Genomic DNA, 17,179 nt, shown 5'->3' with positions numbered 1-17,179 from the left:
ATGACCTTAACCAACAGAGAACAAAAATGTATTTTTTCCTCTCTTCTGCTTTCCCCTTTATTCTTCCTCAAAGCAGGCACAGTCCAGATGCTGCTGATTAAATGCGGAGCCTTGGATGCGTTGCGTTTTGGAATTCAGACAGCACACATGCAGAGCGCTTCACCAACTCTTTTTTTTCTTCTTCTAAAAATACACCGAGCCGCAAGGAATTGTAGGGACAGATCTTATCGGGAGCCTGGTGCAATTATGTATCGAAGAGCCCGACAAATGAGCCCCGCGAGCAGCCGGAACCGTGCATTTCTCTGGCCCTGCTTAAAGAAAGGTGTTCGCCAGCCGCCAGTCACTGCTGAGCCCTGCCACCTGCATGGAGATTTGCAAGATGGCAGCACCACAATTGGCGCAATATCCTGAGTATTAGCTGTATTAAGAATGCCTTGGTTATACTACATGTAGTATCAGTTATTTTTTGGTGTCCAGAGCTGTAAAGTGACAGTGACATATAGTGGAGAGGACTGAACGGCAGTATAGACATAAGCCTGATAGTGAGTGAAATATAGTGAGTGAAATGACAAACAGTCCTCTACCGTAGATAGATGAATAAAGATTTTCTGAGTGAATCCAAAAAGAACACATTGTTTCCTCTTCGGCCTCTCTCTTTTTTAAAACATTTTGAACACCACCAGTAATATCAGGGCTGAGTGAATCTCCGTGGTGGCCGACATCCCAAAAAAGTTTACGGGCCGACGAAAGGAAGGATGTGTTTTGACAGATCCCTACCTTCATTCGCTGGAACATATGATGGGGAAAACAGGGGGAGGGAGGGGTGTCTGCAAAGTTAGCAACAGCGTGATGCAGCATCATGAAAACACACGCCTGGCCATGCATGGGCACATATGAGACCCGGCACACATCACGGGCTTGCATGTATAAACACAATGTGTGCGAGTGGAGACGGGGAGTGTGTGAGCAGATGCAATCCCCTTTGGCGAGTCATACCTCCTCTGTGCCATTTGTTTGTCCTCTTAGTCCAGCCGGAGTGCTCAAAGTTGAGACTTGTGTAAACCCTGCCAATTATTGCGCTGTCCTGGGGAACTGATCTTTCAAACCACTCATTGTTATTCACTCATGATGCCGACAGATCTGCTGGGCACCCAGAGCCAACTGCTCAGCAATTTCAAGTCTCAAAGGGTCTGAATACCTAAGGTATTTTGGTTTTTATTTTTTAATACATTTGCAAAAATGACTAAAAACATGTTTTGCTTTGTCATTATGGGGTATTGTGTGTAGATTGTTTTTTCCCCTCATCAAACTATTTACTCCATTTTAGTATAAGGCTGTAACATAACAAAATGTGGAGAAAGTTAAGGGGTCTGAATACTTTCCAAATGCACTGTATCACAGTCATGGCAAGTACATTTTTCCTCAATAAAGTAGCTATCAGCAAGGTCAGAGCAAGCAGGGTGGAAAGAAAGTCAACTTAGTTTACAAAATTATTAAAATATTTTTTTTATGAGCAGTTCATAACCCTAGGTTTGCAACACAAATTATAAGTGATCCCCACCACCCCCCACCCTTTTCTCCCCAATTTCATAAGTGATTTTAATGGGGCTCTGTCCATTCTGATTGTTTTATACTGTTCAATCCAACTTCAAACAAAAACAAAAAAATAAGGATTTCCTGCACTTTTTATAATTTCCACTCTGTGTCATGCAGGGCTGCATGATAATTGCAAAACATTTAGACCTTAATTGGTGAATTGTTGGAATCATGGAAATAAAATTAGTCGGAATATAGTGGGCAGGACCTTGAATACATTGTTGTTTGACATGACTAAGCCAGGGAGGATTTATTGACAGGGTAGGAACCAAAGTGTTGGTCAGTGTTTCCAGGGGACAGGGGTTGCGTATCACATTTAACTAACCAAACATTGAAATACCATTATAGAAGGTAAAGTAAAAACCCAAACCATTCAAAGCATCAATACAATAGTAAAATACAATATACAGCCCAGTCCTATGTCATTCTACCTCAGTTAGCAGGGCTCACGAGTGGCGCAGCGGCCTAAGGCACAGAATCTCAGTGCAAGAGGTGTCACTACAGTCCCTGGTTTGGATCCAGGGTGCATCACATCCGGCCGTGATTGGAAGTTCCATAGGGCGGCACACAAATGGCTCAGCATCGTCCAGGTTTGGCTGGGGTAGGTCTTCATTGCAAATAAAAATGTGTTCTTTAACTGATTTTCCTAGTTAAATAAAGGTTAAATAATACAAAATAGCAGTTCAGTATACATAGTTAACTATTAGAGTAAAGTTTTGCTTTTCTGTTTGTGAAATACTGGTAGTACTTTGATTTCTCTTACAAAACTGTCTTTACAAAAAAACTGTCCATTTGTTTTTAAGTTACTATATAGTATATTCACCTAAAGTGTGCTGCATTTCATGGTCATTAATCCTGGCAGCTCTGTAGCCCAGCATCGACATTTAGGCTTTCTGCTATCAAAACCCTTTTCCATTTCACTCAGTGCGAGACCAGCCCTATCTGTCAAACTGAATTTACCCTTTTCAGTGCTGCTCACAGATGACAATCACCTACTGGTAGTACGTCGTTAAGGAAGAGGGGGGAGAGAGAGCTCAAAAGAGGTACAGTGTAATTGGTTGTAACACATTTTATTTGATTTTTCTATTAAAATCAGAGAATATAATTTTACCAGTTCTTTACTGGAAAGACCTGGGGAAGTTGCATAGGAGGATAGGGCCAATGGAAGCTGGGGATAATTAGGTGGCCAAGATAGTTTGAAAGGCCAGGTGGGGGATTTAGAACTGGACACCAGGGCTATAGCACCTCTACTAATTACCCTGGGGCATTGATGCCTCCTTGACCAAGACACCAGGGCTATAGCACCTCTACTCATTACCCTGGGGCATTGATGTCTCCTTGACCAAGACACCAGGGCTATAGCACCTCTACTCATTACGCTGGGGCATTGAAGTCTCCTTGACTAAGACACCAGGGCTATAGCACCTCTACTCATTACCCTGTGGCATTGAAGTCTCCTTGACCAAGACACCAGGGCAAAAGCACATCTACTCATTACCCTGGGGCATTGATGCCTCCTTGACCAAGACACCAGGGCTATAGCACCTCTACTCATTACCCTGGGGCATTGATGTCTCCTTGACCAAGACACCAGGGCTATAGCACCTCTACTCATTACCCTGGGGCATTGAAGTCTCCTTGACCAAGACCAGCCAGGGGGCATTGATCTCCTTGACCAAGACACCAGAGCTATAGCACCTCTACTCATTACCCTGGGGCATTGATGTCTCCTTGACCAAGACACCAGTGCTATAGCACCTCTACTCATCACCCTGGTGCATTGAACGCTCCTTGACCAAGACACCAGTGCTATAGCACCTGACATTGACGTCTCCTTGACCAAGACACAGAGCTACACCAGGGCTATATCACCAGGGCTATAGCACCTCTACTCATTACCCTGGGGCATTGAAGTCTCCTTGACCAAGACACCAGGGCAAAAGCACATCTAATCATTACCCAAGGGCATTGACCTGACCAAGACACCAAGGCATTGATGTCTCCTTGACCAAGACACCAGGCTATAGCACCTCTACTCATCACCCTGGTGCATTGAACGCTCCTTGACCAAGACACCAGTGCTATAGCACCTCTACTCATTACCCTGGGGCATTGATGCCTCCTTGACCAAGACATCAGGGCTATAGCACCTCTACTCATTACCCTGGGGCATTGAAGTCTCCTTGACCAAGACACCAGTGCTATAGCACCTCTACTCATTACGCTGGGGCATTGAAGTCTCCTTGACCAAGACATTACGCTGGGGCATTGAAGTCTCCTTGACCAAGACACCAGGGCAAAAGCACCTCTACTCATTACCCTGGGGCATTGATGTCTCCTTGACCAAGACACCAGGCCTATAGCACCACTACTCATTACCCTGGGGCATTGATGCCCCCTTGACCAAGACACCAGGGCTATAGCACCTCTACTCATTACCCTGGGGCATTGATGTCTCCTTGACCAAGACATCAGGGCTATAGCACCTCTACTCATTACCCTGGGGCATTGAAGTCTCCTTTACCAAGACACCAGGGCTATAGCACCTCTACTCATTACCCTGGGGCATTGAAGTCTCCTTGACCAAGACACCAGCGCTATAGCACCTCTACTCATTACCCTGGGGCATTGATGTCTCCTTGACCAAGACACCAGCGCTATAGCACCTCTACTCATTACCCTGGGGCATTGATGGCTCCTTGACCAAGACACCAGAGCTATAGCACCTCTACTCATTACCCTGGGGCATTGATGTCTCCTTGACCAAGACACCAGGCCTATAGCACCTCTACTCATTACCCTGGGGCATTGATGTCTCCTTGACCAAGACACCAGGCCTATAGCACCTCTACTCATCACCCTGGTGCATTGAACGCTCCTTGACCAAGACACCAGTGCTATAGCACCTATACTCATTACCCTGGGACATTGACGTCTCCTTGACCAAGACACCAGGGCTATTACCCTGCATTGATGTCTCCTTGACCAAGACACCAGGCCTATAGCACCTCTACTCATTACCCTGGGGCATTGAAATTTCCTTGACCAAAACACCAGGTCTATAGCACCTCTACTCATTACCCTGGGGCATTGAAGTCTCCTTTATCAAGACACCAGTGCTATAGCACCTCTACTCATTACCCTGGGGCATTAATGCCTCCTTGACCAAGACACCAGCGCTATAGCACCTCTACTCATTACCCTGGGACATTGATGTCTCCTTGACCAAGACACCAGGGCTATACCTCTACTCATTACCCTGCATTGATGTCCTCTACCAAGACACCAGGGCTCACCTCTACTCATTACCCTGGGGCATTGATGCCTCCTTGACCAAGACACCAGGGCTATAGCACCTCTACTCATTACCCTGGGGCATTAATGCCTCCTTGACCAAGACACCAGCGCTATAGCACCTCTACTCATTACCCTGGGACATTGATGTCTCATTGACCAAGACACCAGGGCTATAGCACCTCTACTCATTACCCTGGGGCATTGATGCCTCCTTGACCAAGACACCAGGGCTATAGCACCTCTACTCATTACCCTGGTCCATTTAACGCTCCTTGACCAAGACACCAGTGCTATAGCACCTCTACTCATTACCCTGGGGCATTGATGTCTCCTTAGACCAGGGGGAAGACAGCCCCTACTAGCCCTCCAACACCACTTCCAGCGGTATCTGGTCTCCCATCCAAGGATTGACCAGTCTCCCCCCTGCTTAGCTCCAGAGGCAAGCCAGTAATGGGATACAAGGTGGTATGACAGCTGGGTTGCTCTCCTGTGCTTATGTGTCCGTACAGATTATACTCTCCTCTTTTTCTGAGCTGTCGTTCGTAAGGGTAGATTTATGTCGGAGGTGTGGCATGATCAAAAAGCAGCTTCTTTTCGACGCGATCAAAGAGAGAACCCTAGGGCCTAGTGGAATCCATTGACAGTGGTACGCTCGAAACCGCTGTATTTACATGGCTAAGCCCCATTCAATCAAATATTGCATTAAGATGCATTAAGATTCATTAGGCCATTTATTTCAAACATCTCATTCAATTATGTAAGGTCATTTTCTCTGGATCTCCGGGAAATCCATAATGTATGCATTTTAAATGGAAAATTAACCATTTGTGCTGAGTATAATTGAAGACCTCTTGCCATTTTGGTAAAGTGATACAAATGTCAAAATATAAACACAAAGAAAATATTCTAAGTGGAATCATCAATAACACAAATATATTCTAAGTGGAATAGTCAATAACAAAAATATATTCTAAGTGGAATAGTCAATAACAAAGAGATATTCTTAGTAGAATAGTCATTGTCTAATGTCACAAAACGATTAAATTGATCTAATTTAGCAACAGTTTTAAGGTTCGTCGCTGTAAGATTCAATCAAAGTGGTTTCAACAAAATAAATATTGCCGATGAAGAACATGCAAAATAATCAGTACCTAAACTAACAACAACACACAAATACCTATGAAAAACATTCAAATAGTCCCTCAATGATCTCCTCTGCTTTCAAACCAACTCCCAAACAACGGTCCTTTTATAAGTACAGTGCAGAATCCTCTTCCACAGTGGCCTGTTTACAAAACACAGACAAAATACTGATGCCATGAGGTGTTAATAATATAACAAAGACCAACTGTGCCCCTCATGGTTTCAGTAAGAAATGCTAGTACTGTATGCCCTAGCACGCCGACAACGTCCCTGTAGTATCAGCCGTGAAGTAAGAGGGTGAAAGGTCTGACGTGTAATTACAGCATAGTGCTCGGAGTGCCCCGAGGCTGCTGGTAGGGAGAGGTAAGCAAGGACAACAGTAAGGCTACTTCACGATATCCTCAAAATAGTATCTCCATCCCCCATCCTTCCTGGCTACTGATCAGAAAGGACTCAGTAGTACAGCTACGTTCCAATACTCTCACAATAGCATCCTTTCCCCATCCCCTGTCCTTCCTGGCTACTGATCAGAAAGGACTCAGTAGTACGGCTACGTTCCAATACATCCTTTCCCCATCCCCTGTCCTTCCTGGCTACTGATCAGCATCCTTTCCCCATCCCCCCATCCCCTGTCCTTCCTGGCTACTGATCAGAAAGGACTCAGTAGTACGGCTACGTTCCAATACTCTCACAATAGCATCATTTCCCCATCCCCTGTCCTTCCTGGCTACTGATCAGAAAGGACTTGATAAGAGAGAGCAGTTTGGTTGATACCTGTGTTACGCTCATATACATTTTACCTCACAAGGACAACAATGTAACAAATCGAAAGCCCTCATTGTAAATAAATTGAACTTTTCCATTATTGAATTGTAATTGCAATTAATCTTGTGAATTGGCTGAATGTGGTTAACTCCAATCCTGGTAGAAACCCCAACAAAGGCTTTCAGCAGGTTAGTATTTTGGACCATAAATGAAATCGGTTGAGACAAAGCAGTCATTCCAGTGTATTGGGACGTGGCCTGAAATGGTTAGGTGTTAGCAGCAGGTCACATGGGTCCAGATCTTTTTTTACAGCGAACAGGCTGCGCCGGCATTCTTGTTCACCTCCCTCCTCCATTCTTCTTTCTTTCTGATTCTCTCCATCCTTTCCCTCACAGTGAAAGTCCCTCGGATAACAAGTGAGTGTCTAATTGATTTCTCATGTTCGGGTCGGGGGGGAGCAACATCGACCTGTACAGAGTTGCCTGGCACCAGCACGCCTGCAATATTCTTTCCTTTCTTTCTTCCTCCTGCTCTGTTCCTCCTGGATAACACAATGCTAACACTCAACCTATCGCTGCCCTCTGAAAACCTTCAGAGGGGCTAGGAGCAAAACAAGCAGTCTTACAGAATCCCCCTCTGGTGTTGTACTGTACACGCAGACCACAAAGAAGGTCAAAACATACAATGGGGTTGGCGTTTTCCCTTTGGACGTGGCAAAAAAAAATCATTGGCCATGCTAGTGCTTAATACAGCATCACATGGCCATGATCTATCATGCTAACATGTATCGCTAATTAGCACAGTTCTCCAACCACACAAAGGCCTAGATTCTGGCGACAAGTTGATTGTCAAGAGTCTCCCCTTATCTTGCCTTTTCTCTTTCAGTCAGTTTTTTGTCTTATTGGTGAGATTCTGTCATGTATGGCCGAAAGGAATCCACTTTTCCCAGCGTGAGCACAAGACTGCTGCTGTTTCCCTGCAGGCAAAAGCAAAGTATGCTAAAGGGGGGGGGGGACATATCCACCATGGTTCTCAGTTGAGGTGAATTTCAAAAGCATGCTTGGCTGACCCTGGGTTGGAGGCACTACTTGCCTTCCAGTGAAATTATGTAACGCGCAAAACAACTGAGTACAGTAGCATTCAAGACTAGTCACTTCATCTCTGCTCAAAGTGTGCTGAGCAGTGAACCCAGCCACATCATTTTCTTCAAGTTGAGTAGAAACCAAACCAAGATATATATATTTTTAAATGATCTACTGGCAATTTCACCTAAATTTCACCTCTATGGCCTACTTCCTATTCAGACATATTCTAATAATCCCTATGGTATTGCTTTGTATTGAATAAGCAACTGGTTATATACAGAGTCCAAACAAATACATTAGGCCCTGGGTTAAGCCATACACGTTATCGCCTTTGACACGCTTGCGTGCTTGCAAGTAAACAGTGTATCCTCACTTCAGGCCGAGCAAAGAATAAAGCTTAAGTCTGGTGGTATAAGTCTCTATAGTATGCAAAGGCGAGAATTGATCTGCAGTAACATAGAGCCGTTGCAGTGTTCCCCTCGGTCCACTGTGCTTCATCCCTGCAATCAATCCTTGCTCTTCTAAATTTTATCAGAGCAACGCCATGAGGAGAGGAGAGAGGGGCGAAGAAGAGAGGAGAGAGGGGCGAAGAAGAGAGAAGAGAGGGGCGAAGAAGAGAGGAGAGAGGGGCGAAGAAGAGAGGAGAGAGGGGCGCAGAAGAGAGGAGAGAGGGGTGAAGAAGAGAGGAGAGAGGGGCAAAGAAAAGAGGAGAGAGGGGCGAAGGAGAGAGGGGTGAAGAAGAGAGGACAGAGGGGCGAAGAAAAGAGGGGTGAAGAAGAGAGGACAAGAGGGTAAAGGACAGGGGGGTGAAGCACAGAGGGGTGAAGGAGAGCGGAGGGTGGGGTGAAGGAGAGCGGAGGGATGGGTGAAGGAGAGGGGTGAAGGAGAGTGGAGGGAGGGGTGAAGAAGAGAGGAGAGGAGTGAAGAAGAGAGGAGAGGGGCGAAGAAGAGAGGAGAGAGGGGTGAAGGAGAGAGGGGTGAAGAAGAGAGGACAGAGGGGTGAAGGACAGAGGGGTGAAGGATAGCGAAGGGTGGGGTGAAGGAGAGCGGAGGGATGGAGAAGAGAGGAGAGAGGGGTGAAGAAGAGAGGAGAGAAGGAGGGAGGGGTGAAGAAGAGAGGACAGAGGGGTGGAGGAGAGAGGGGTGAAGAAGAGAGGAGAGAGTGGTGAAGAAGAGAGGAGAGAGGAGTGAAGAAGAGAGGAGAGCGGAGGGAAGAAGAGAGGAGAGAGGGGTGAAGAAGAGAGGAGAGAGGGGTGAAGAAGAGAGAGGGGTGAAGGAGAGAGGAGAGAGGGGTGAAGAAGAGAGAAGAGAAGAAGAGAAGGGTGAAGGAGAGAGGGGTGAAGGACAGAAGAGAGGGGTGAAGAAGAGGGGAGAGAGGGAAGAAGAGAAGAGAGGGGTGAAGAAGAGAGAGAGGTGAAGGGGAGGGGTGAAGAAGAGCGGAGGGGTAAAGAAGAGCGGAGGGAGAGGTAAAGAAGACAGGAGAGAGGGGTGAAGGAGAGAGGAGAGGGGGTGAAGAAGAGAGGAGAGGGGTGAAGAAGAGAGGAGAGAGGGGTGAAGAAGAGAGGAGAGAGGGGTTAAGAAGAGTGGAGGGAGGGGTTCAAAAGAGTGGAGGGAGGGGTTAAGAAGAGCGGAGGGAGGGGTGAAGAAGAGCGGAGGGAGGGGTGAAGAAGAGTGGAGGGAGGGGTGAAGAAGAGTGGGGTAAAGAAGAGCGGAGGGAGGGGTAAAGAAGAGCGGAGGGAGGGGTAAAGAAGAGCGGAGGGAGGGGTGAAGAAGAACAGAGGGAGGGGTGAAGAAGAGCGGAGAGAGGGGTGAAGGAGAGCGGAGAGAGGGGTGAAGGAGAGCGGAGAGAGGGAGAGAGGAGAGAGGAGTGAAGAAGAGAGGGGAGAAGAAGAGAGGAGAGAAGGAGTGAAGAAGAGAGGGGAAGAAGAGAGAGAGGGAGTGAAGAAGAGAGGGGTGAAGAAGAGAGGGGAGAAGGAGAGGAGAGAGGGGTGAAGAAGAGAAGAGAGAGGGGTGAAGGAGAGATGGGTGAAGGAGAGAGGAAAGAGGGGTGAAGAAGAGAGGAGAGAAGAAGAGAAGGGTGAAGGAGAGAGGGGTGAAGGAAAGAGGAGAGAGGGTGAAGGAGAGAGAAAAAGGGAAAACAGGCTTAAAAAAACTAATTTAAATGAATAGCCAGAAGAAACAGCAATACCTCATGTTCCCTCCTACCGTGTCATATACATCAGGCTTAATGGCAATAGTAGTCATTTAACAACTTAATAAATGTCTGATTTACGAGCGGCGCCAAATGGCTGATAAATAAGCGGGCGGGCAGAAGTGCAGGTGACGTTTCCTTTCAAGCAACTTTTCCAATCAATCTTTTTGTGTGTGTGTGCTTTGTTTGTGTGTCTGCCTGTATGTTGTCCTGTGTGTGAATTAAATTGATCATGCACGGTGTACTGTATGTAGTATGTGATTGAAACAGTTGATTAGATGCGTGTGCATCCATCAACTATAAATCTCCAGACAGCTGATGTCTGTATTGAAAAATCTGCATGAGGGATCCGGTTGTAAATCAACACGGCCCCACCCCCACAACAAACCATTCAAAACACACACACACATACACACACAATTCTCAATGCACTAACACCACCGGCTAAAACAGCTACCAAGCCTGGGAGCAGTTGTACCACTATCCATAAAATGGTATTGCATGAAGTGACAACTTCTGACAGGGACTTACTGTATACTGAAGTCATCTTTTAGGCTTGAAGGGGAGGGTCTTGGTGATATGACACCCTGTGCCAAAAGGAGCCCATCTGGGGAGTCATTTGGTTCAGGGGCCTCAGAGGGACAACCCTGTATATTTGTATATTTTTTTCACATTTTCAAATCCAGCAGACACTCTTCAGGTGATGAGAAACGTTGGCAAGCAAAGACGTAAGCCCCCAAATAAGAAAACGCACCACATCCCAAAAGTGTAAGAAGCAGACGGGATAAATCAAACCTTTTTTTTTGCCACAGTGAGAGGCGAGGCGATGTGACAGAGGGAGAGAGATTTCTTGCTTCATGTTGGTCGGGCAGAAACTTTTTTGTTTTTTTTTCCTCGGGATGAATCAACATTTCCTGAAAGCGCCTGCGCCAGGTGCATCTGTCAGTACATCCTCATTATAAAATGGCCCCCTGGGAGCTGGCCATCCGATGTGTCACAACAAGTGGGCTTGTATTCAAGGTGCGTTAGTTACAGTATGCGGAGGAGAACATGTGGACATCACAGAAGTACCGTGTATGCTAGCTGTAAGTACCGTGTATGCTAGCTGTAACTTACATATGAGCCTACCTTAACTGTGGAGAGAACTAGGGAAAGAGGGCGCCAGGTAGCCTAGCAGTCAAGAGTGTTGGACCAGTAACTGAAAGGCCTCCGAGCCGACTAGGTGAGAAATGTGTCGGATGTGCCTTTCAGCAAGGCGCTTAACCCTACTTGCTACTGTAAGTCTACTAAAAATGTAAATGAAATGGCAGGATTCTACTGCCGATAATGTCTGCAATCAGAGGCTGGGAATATGGACACTTGCACAGTCCATATCCTTCCAATATTACTGCTCATTAGTTAATTCAGACTATTGTCTCAGCATGGAAACAAACATCTACATACTAAAGTGAGTTTGTCGTTAAAAGTAGTTTGATACTTGTTTATGTGCTGCTGTTATGGCAATCCTCTGCTAACACTTAGCCATGGCCCGATTACGTCAACTGGAAGGATTTCATAAACCATAATTATACGTTGAATCCTTTTCTCCCCGTCTTTCTCTCCGGGGAGAAGAAAAGAACAGGTAAAAGTCATGAAAGTGTGTTCAACAGAGCCGCGCAGTTGAGCTATCGGTGTTGAAGGATAATTAAAGGTGGGAAGAGCTTTGCAGCAATGTGGAGTTAATGCTCGTCCGCCACTCAGCAAGCACGTGAGCAAGAGTTGTCTTTCTCCAGCTGACTAATATCTTGTTGAGGGACGCAAGGCAAGCAAATAGACTCAGGGAGTAGGACTCAGGGAGAAGACGGGAGGAAATGGTGGGCAATTTATGAAATGGGACTCTGCTGCTGCCGGGAACGGATGGCGGGAAAAATACTTACCTGGGACTAATGTGTGAAAATGACTTGCCGGAGAAAAAAAAAGAGAGTGACAATAGTGAAAGTTGAAAATCCCCTTTCTCAGAGAAAAACTGAATGTTCCCTCACATCTCCTAAAGCACTAGTCTCATGAATGCCTCAGCCAAGTTGCAATTCAACCTGGAAGGGATAGCTGAGCTAGTAGTAGGAAATACATGCTGCAATGTCAACTTGTTTTCCAGTTGCTGTGAGGGATTTATGTATTTTTCGCTCTTGCCACTGGCAGTATGATGCTCCTCTTCTTGTTAGCACGTTCCCACTGTACCGCTTAGAATGGACAGGTGCATGCATGATCAAATACATTTCACTGCCTTCCTGCTTGCTTTCAAAGTCACTCCTTTGTCTTTTCATCTTACAAAAAAACACTGTAGTGCCTCACTAGATGACGATGAATGATGTAACACGTAAAGAAATGTGTGTGAAAATGCTGTGCTTTTTGTAGTGCCGTGATGTCAATCATGTGTGTGATCTTGCTGTGCTACTCAAGGGTATAGTTGACTTTCCTCAATCAAACAAGGTCAAATAGGAGACGACTTCAAAACATCTACCGAGACATGACGGCGTCACCATTTTAAAGCCCAGCTTAAGGAGATTAGACGTGACGGTATAAATTCATATTTTACGTAGCGTCCATATTTTTAACACTTCATTCATAGTTTGATGACAAAATAACAATGGCCCCAATATTGCAAGCAGACAGACAGACACTTCCATGTAAGCTATTCTTTGCATTTACAGCATGAGATAGCTCTAACTAAATATGGTCAACACCAGAAAAACTGCTACACGAGTGCCCCATTAGCGCAGCCAAGCCTAAATTGTGCCATCACTATCCACAAAGATAACCTTAGTGCTGGCATCTCTCTGCTATGCAAAATATAACCCTCAAATATGGTAGAGTAACTCTGAATAACACAGCTTGAATAATACAATATGTTCATGGTTAACAATGTAATTGTGTCCACATCATGATTGACTCATTGCAGTGGTCCATATTGATGAGCTACACTATCCTCCCTCCACCTCCCCGGGGATAGAGAGACCTATAACGCTATCACATTACCTTTATGGTCATTCTCACTTAACCCTATGTCACTCTGCTGTACAGGGGAGAGATGTATGACTTTCTCTTGCCTTCTTTCGCTTTTCACAACTGCCTCTCCTGGGTGTATAGGAAGCACAATGTTAACGGAAAGGTGGTGTTAGCGCCCCCCTCCAAGGGTTTCAATGGTCGAAACCAACAGCTGTTTCATTGTGAAGTCATTCAATTAGTCGACTTTTGATTTGATACACTGCCATTGCACATCGCACTGATTTGATCGGAGTTCAAATTTGAGAGACATGATTACGCGGGATAAACCACTCAACACTCTCCGCGGAAAAGAACGCAACACAGAATGTAGTAAATGCTGCGGATTCACATGACATTGATGGAGGGCAAACAAACATGCCCCCTCTCAGTGCAGCAGTGGGCAGTACTATTTATGTCAATCAGCAGTGATTGTACAATAATATTTGACATGTAAAGAGTCTATCCCATGGTGAACAGCGAGTGCGCGCACACACACACACACACACACACACACACACACTCTCTCTCCGGACATGACACCAGTGGAATAACTTTACACCCCCAAGTGATGATTTTGCACATGCATACAGTAGCCGACACACCCCAGCCCCTCCCAATGTACCTCCCTAACACAAAGAGCAGCACCTTTCAAGAGACGTTTCCCCACATGTTCTGTGATATTTAACATATATATTTTTTTAAGACTTTAAAAAAGGGGATCATCACAGCATCGTTTTCACCAACCATGTGGACAACAGATATGCATCAGGGATGGACAACTGGCTGGCAGTAGGTGGATTAACTTCCAAAAATGGGGCCCTCGACCATTTAATATATATATATATATATATATATATATATATATATATATTAGTGTTCTCAACTTACTGTTAAGCGTTAGAATAGTAGAATACACAAGGTGCAACTTCAAGTTTGTCTCTTAGTCACTGACAGTCACTCAATTAGCCATGTCAGTGGGATTTTTTTATTTATTGGGGAGTTACGTCTAGCCAGCTATCTAAACTTCTAGTAATCATGTCCCGAATACCAACCGGGCATGCAGGGCACGTGCCCAGGGGCCCTGACCTCTATGGGGCCCCCATTGATTTTGTTAGTCACTCATTCAGATATCATATTAGCATTGCATAAGTCATGGCAAAATGTGTAGAATTGCAGGAAAATTGGGGGGGGGCGCTAATGGTATATGACCTGGCTAATGGTATAATGCATTTCGTTAAGATAGTTAAGTCTTTTAACTGCACAAATATAATGCACAAATCAGTTGACGGCATATGTGGTGGGTGTGAGTTTTGGTGCCCCCCCCCCCCCCATCAAAGTTGCCATCCCCGGCATACAAGGGACCACCTCTCCCGATCTCTTTGGGAGATAAACCCAGGCTATTTAAGGCAAACATTTAATATTAAAAATGGGAGTCCTGTAGTGTGCAGGTAGCTGAACAGATATATTCATATATGAGCGGGCATAGTGAAGCAGAGTGAACAAGTGCTCGTCTGAAAAGCATCCGACATCGTACTTCCATGATGAGCGGAAATGTCTGCTCATGGCATGTCCATAATAACACGCCAACAATACATCATTTGCTCAAATATTGCTTTTACACAACTCATGAACCCGACACTTCTAAAAGCCTGTAAAGTAGGCAACATCTCTGCAGATAATAATGCGAGAACAAGTCTAAATGCTACTTACTATATACCCCAGCTGATGAATTCAAAAGCCACGGTAACTGTAATAAAACAAAAAAAGGGAGAATAAATGATAAGTGATTGAATTGTACACTCATGTCGGGCAAACTGGGATTTATCAATAGTGACCTCTTTCTATGCGACGCGAAGGACCACTTACCAAGGCGTTCAGATAAAATTCCTTAGGAAATCCAGAGGAGTCTTATCTTCCTTCTCTCCAGTCAGAAAACAGCAATGCTTTCTTATTCCAAATAGACTCCCAAGTGAACTGAAAGAGAGAAGACACCAAAACAGCCACAACAAATTCCGTTAGAATCGAGGTTCCCAAAAAGAAAAAGTGCTAAAATCAACATTTGTGCAGCAAAAAAAAACAAAAAAAAGGCTATTCATAATACAGGGTGAGGAGGAGAGTCGGTACCTGCTCCGTTTCTCGCTGTCGAAAGAAACAATGAGAGCGGTAATGAGACAGACTGAAAAGTGAGAGCTAAGCTTTCTTTAGAAAGCAAGCGCTGCTGCTGTCAAATTGGAGCCTACCACTCCTGGCGACGGCTCCGAGCGGCTCCGAGCGCGCGAGCGAGAGAGAGGTGCGCGAGGAAGACAGCATCCCAGATAGATACTTTCCACACGCACACGCGCGCGCGCACACACACCCCTGAATTTCTCTATGTAGCCACTTGATGGCCGGATAGCAGAGCAACTAACTCGGGTAGGATTTGTTCTCCCCCTCCCTAAGCTCTCCGTCAACGATCCGCAGACAATAAATTGTTTGACCTATCTCTTGATTTCTATGTCGAGAATAAATCCATTAGAAATGGATGTGTCACGCATATCAAACGTCTCCCACTGCAGCGCACTGTGCTTGTTTTGCTAAAACATTGGCATGAAGCAGATATTTGAACCTGGGAGGCAAACGGCTTGTTCGACCTTTTCGCGCAACTACCCTAGACAATTAACCAGCGTGCAACCTGTACAATTATTCACGTGATATCAATTGAGTTTAACATTTGTTTAAAAATGTAGATTCAATTCCAATACAGCTAGCGTTGATCTTATTGTACCTATAAAGCAATATCATTTGGAATAGAATACTGTTTCGAGCAGATATCTGACATGACAGATAATTAAACTGGTGTTATACCAAAGGAATTTAAACAATAGGAATTTAAATTACACTTGATTTGATCATTGTTTGAAATATGACAGAAATTCATGGAGTAATATTTGTCATTTTCACACTGGACTGGATTGTTTTGTTCAATCAATACCTTTGGTTATTAACTTGTATCAATACTCACAAATTATCATCAGATATTGAGTTATTGTGTGTATCTTAGTGCATGGGTTTAAATGTGTATGAGAATGTGCTTAGTCAAATAGGGAAGGATGATGTTAAATAAATTATATAAATGTATGCTATATACTTTTAAATGAACTAGAATCTTATAAGAATATAACTTAGAAATGTCTCATCTGCTCAGTTCAAATGTCGTTCAACTGTTGTAGTACCCCAACTGTCAATTTTAGCGAACAATGTCATTGTAAACAAACACTGTATAGACTCAAACTATAGTTTTGATCTTATGGCTGACCAGTCCTTGCATCCATAGCTCTGTCTATGCATTTGAAAGTGGTTCAATTACCCTAGTCCCATTCCTCAGCTGTTAACCAAATCAGCATCCTCTACTTGATGGTCAAGTCAAGTAGAGGACACCTTTAATTGATTTGAAATCAGGGCAGTGGGGCAGAAAACACAGATTACATTATCGATACCTCACCCACTCATACATTTCACATCTTTAAAGGTTGCCAAACTTTGGAGCCCTGATACCAAGTCCAAGATATTGGGTGCGATGGGAGTTTGTCAACATGTCCATCCATTGGCTCCATGGCAACATGGGTCGATGTGACCTTTGTATTCACCGCCCAAGGTTGCACTCTCCACGTGCAAGTGTTGCATTCCACAAGTACTCTTGACTTTTTGTGGATGTGTTGTGACTAGCGAAAGGATCATCACATGTTTGCGTGTATTCCCTGGGGAATGATGGCACCTGTGGAAGTGTTGCGTTGTCCATGTGATTTGAAGCTAATTTCTTCATCCAGGCAGGTAGTAGTACTATGAGCATGAATATCATGTTTTATTTTGACTGGACATTTATGTTACAGAGGGTACCTTTAACCCAGTATATTACCTTCTCTTCTGCTCACAAACACAGACACTTGCAGACACATCCATGGCCAAATTTAAAATGTCATCTTAATTCCATCAGCCGTTGCTTTGACAAAGTGGGTGAAAGTGTGTGGGGGGGAACAATATTTTTTTCAATTTTTTATTGTATAATTCATCACTCTGCATTTGAAACGTATATATCTCA

General features: G+C 44.7%; 1 protein-coding gene across 24 annotated transcripts in view; it reads right to left on the bottom strand.

Annotated features, from left to right (window-relative positions):
* Positions 1-15,406, bottom strand: part of LOC135516331 (receptor-type tyrosine-protein phosphatase delta-like) — a 606,705-nt gene extending 591,299 nt beyond the window's left edge. For 17 of the 24 annotated variants that reach the window (XM_064940532.1, XM_064940530.1, XM_064940540.1 and 14 more), the window contains exons 1-3: positions 15,226-15,406; positions 14,968-15,075; positions 14,812-14,848 (exon numbers count right to left, since the gene is read on the bottom strand). The gene's annotated coding sequence lies outside the window, so the exon portion shown is untranslated. The remainder of the gene's footprint in view (positions 1-14,811; positions 14,849-14,967; positions 15,076-15,225) is intronic. The other 7 variants (XM_064940552.1, XM_064940553.1, XM_064940554.1 and 4 more) reach the window with 2 other exon arrangements.
* Positions 15,407-17,179: the final 1,773 nt, after the last annotated feature.

The sequence above is a fragment of the Oncorhynchus masou genome, chromosome 27 (genome assembly GCF_036934945.1).
Source record: "Oncorhynchus masou masou isolate Uvic2021 chromosome 27, UVic_Omas_1.1, whole genome shotgun sequence".
Taxonomy (NCBI): domain Eukaryota; kingdom Metazoa; phylum Chordata; class Actinopteri; order Salmoniformes; family Salmonidae; genus Oncorhynchus; species Oncorhynchus masou.
This window is presented reverse-complemented; position numbering and strand designations above follow the sequence as displayed.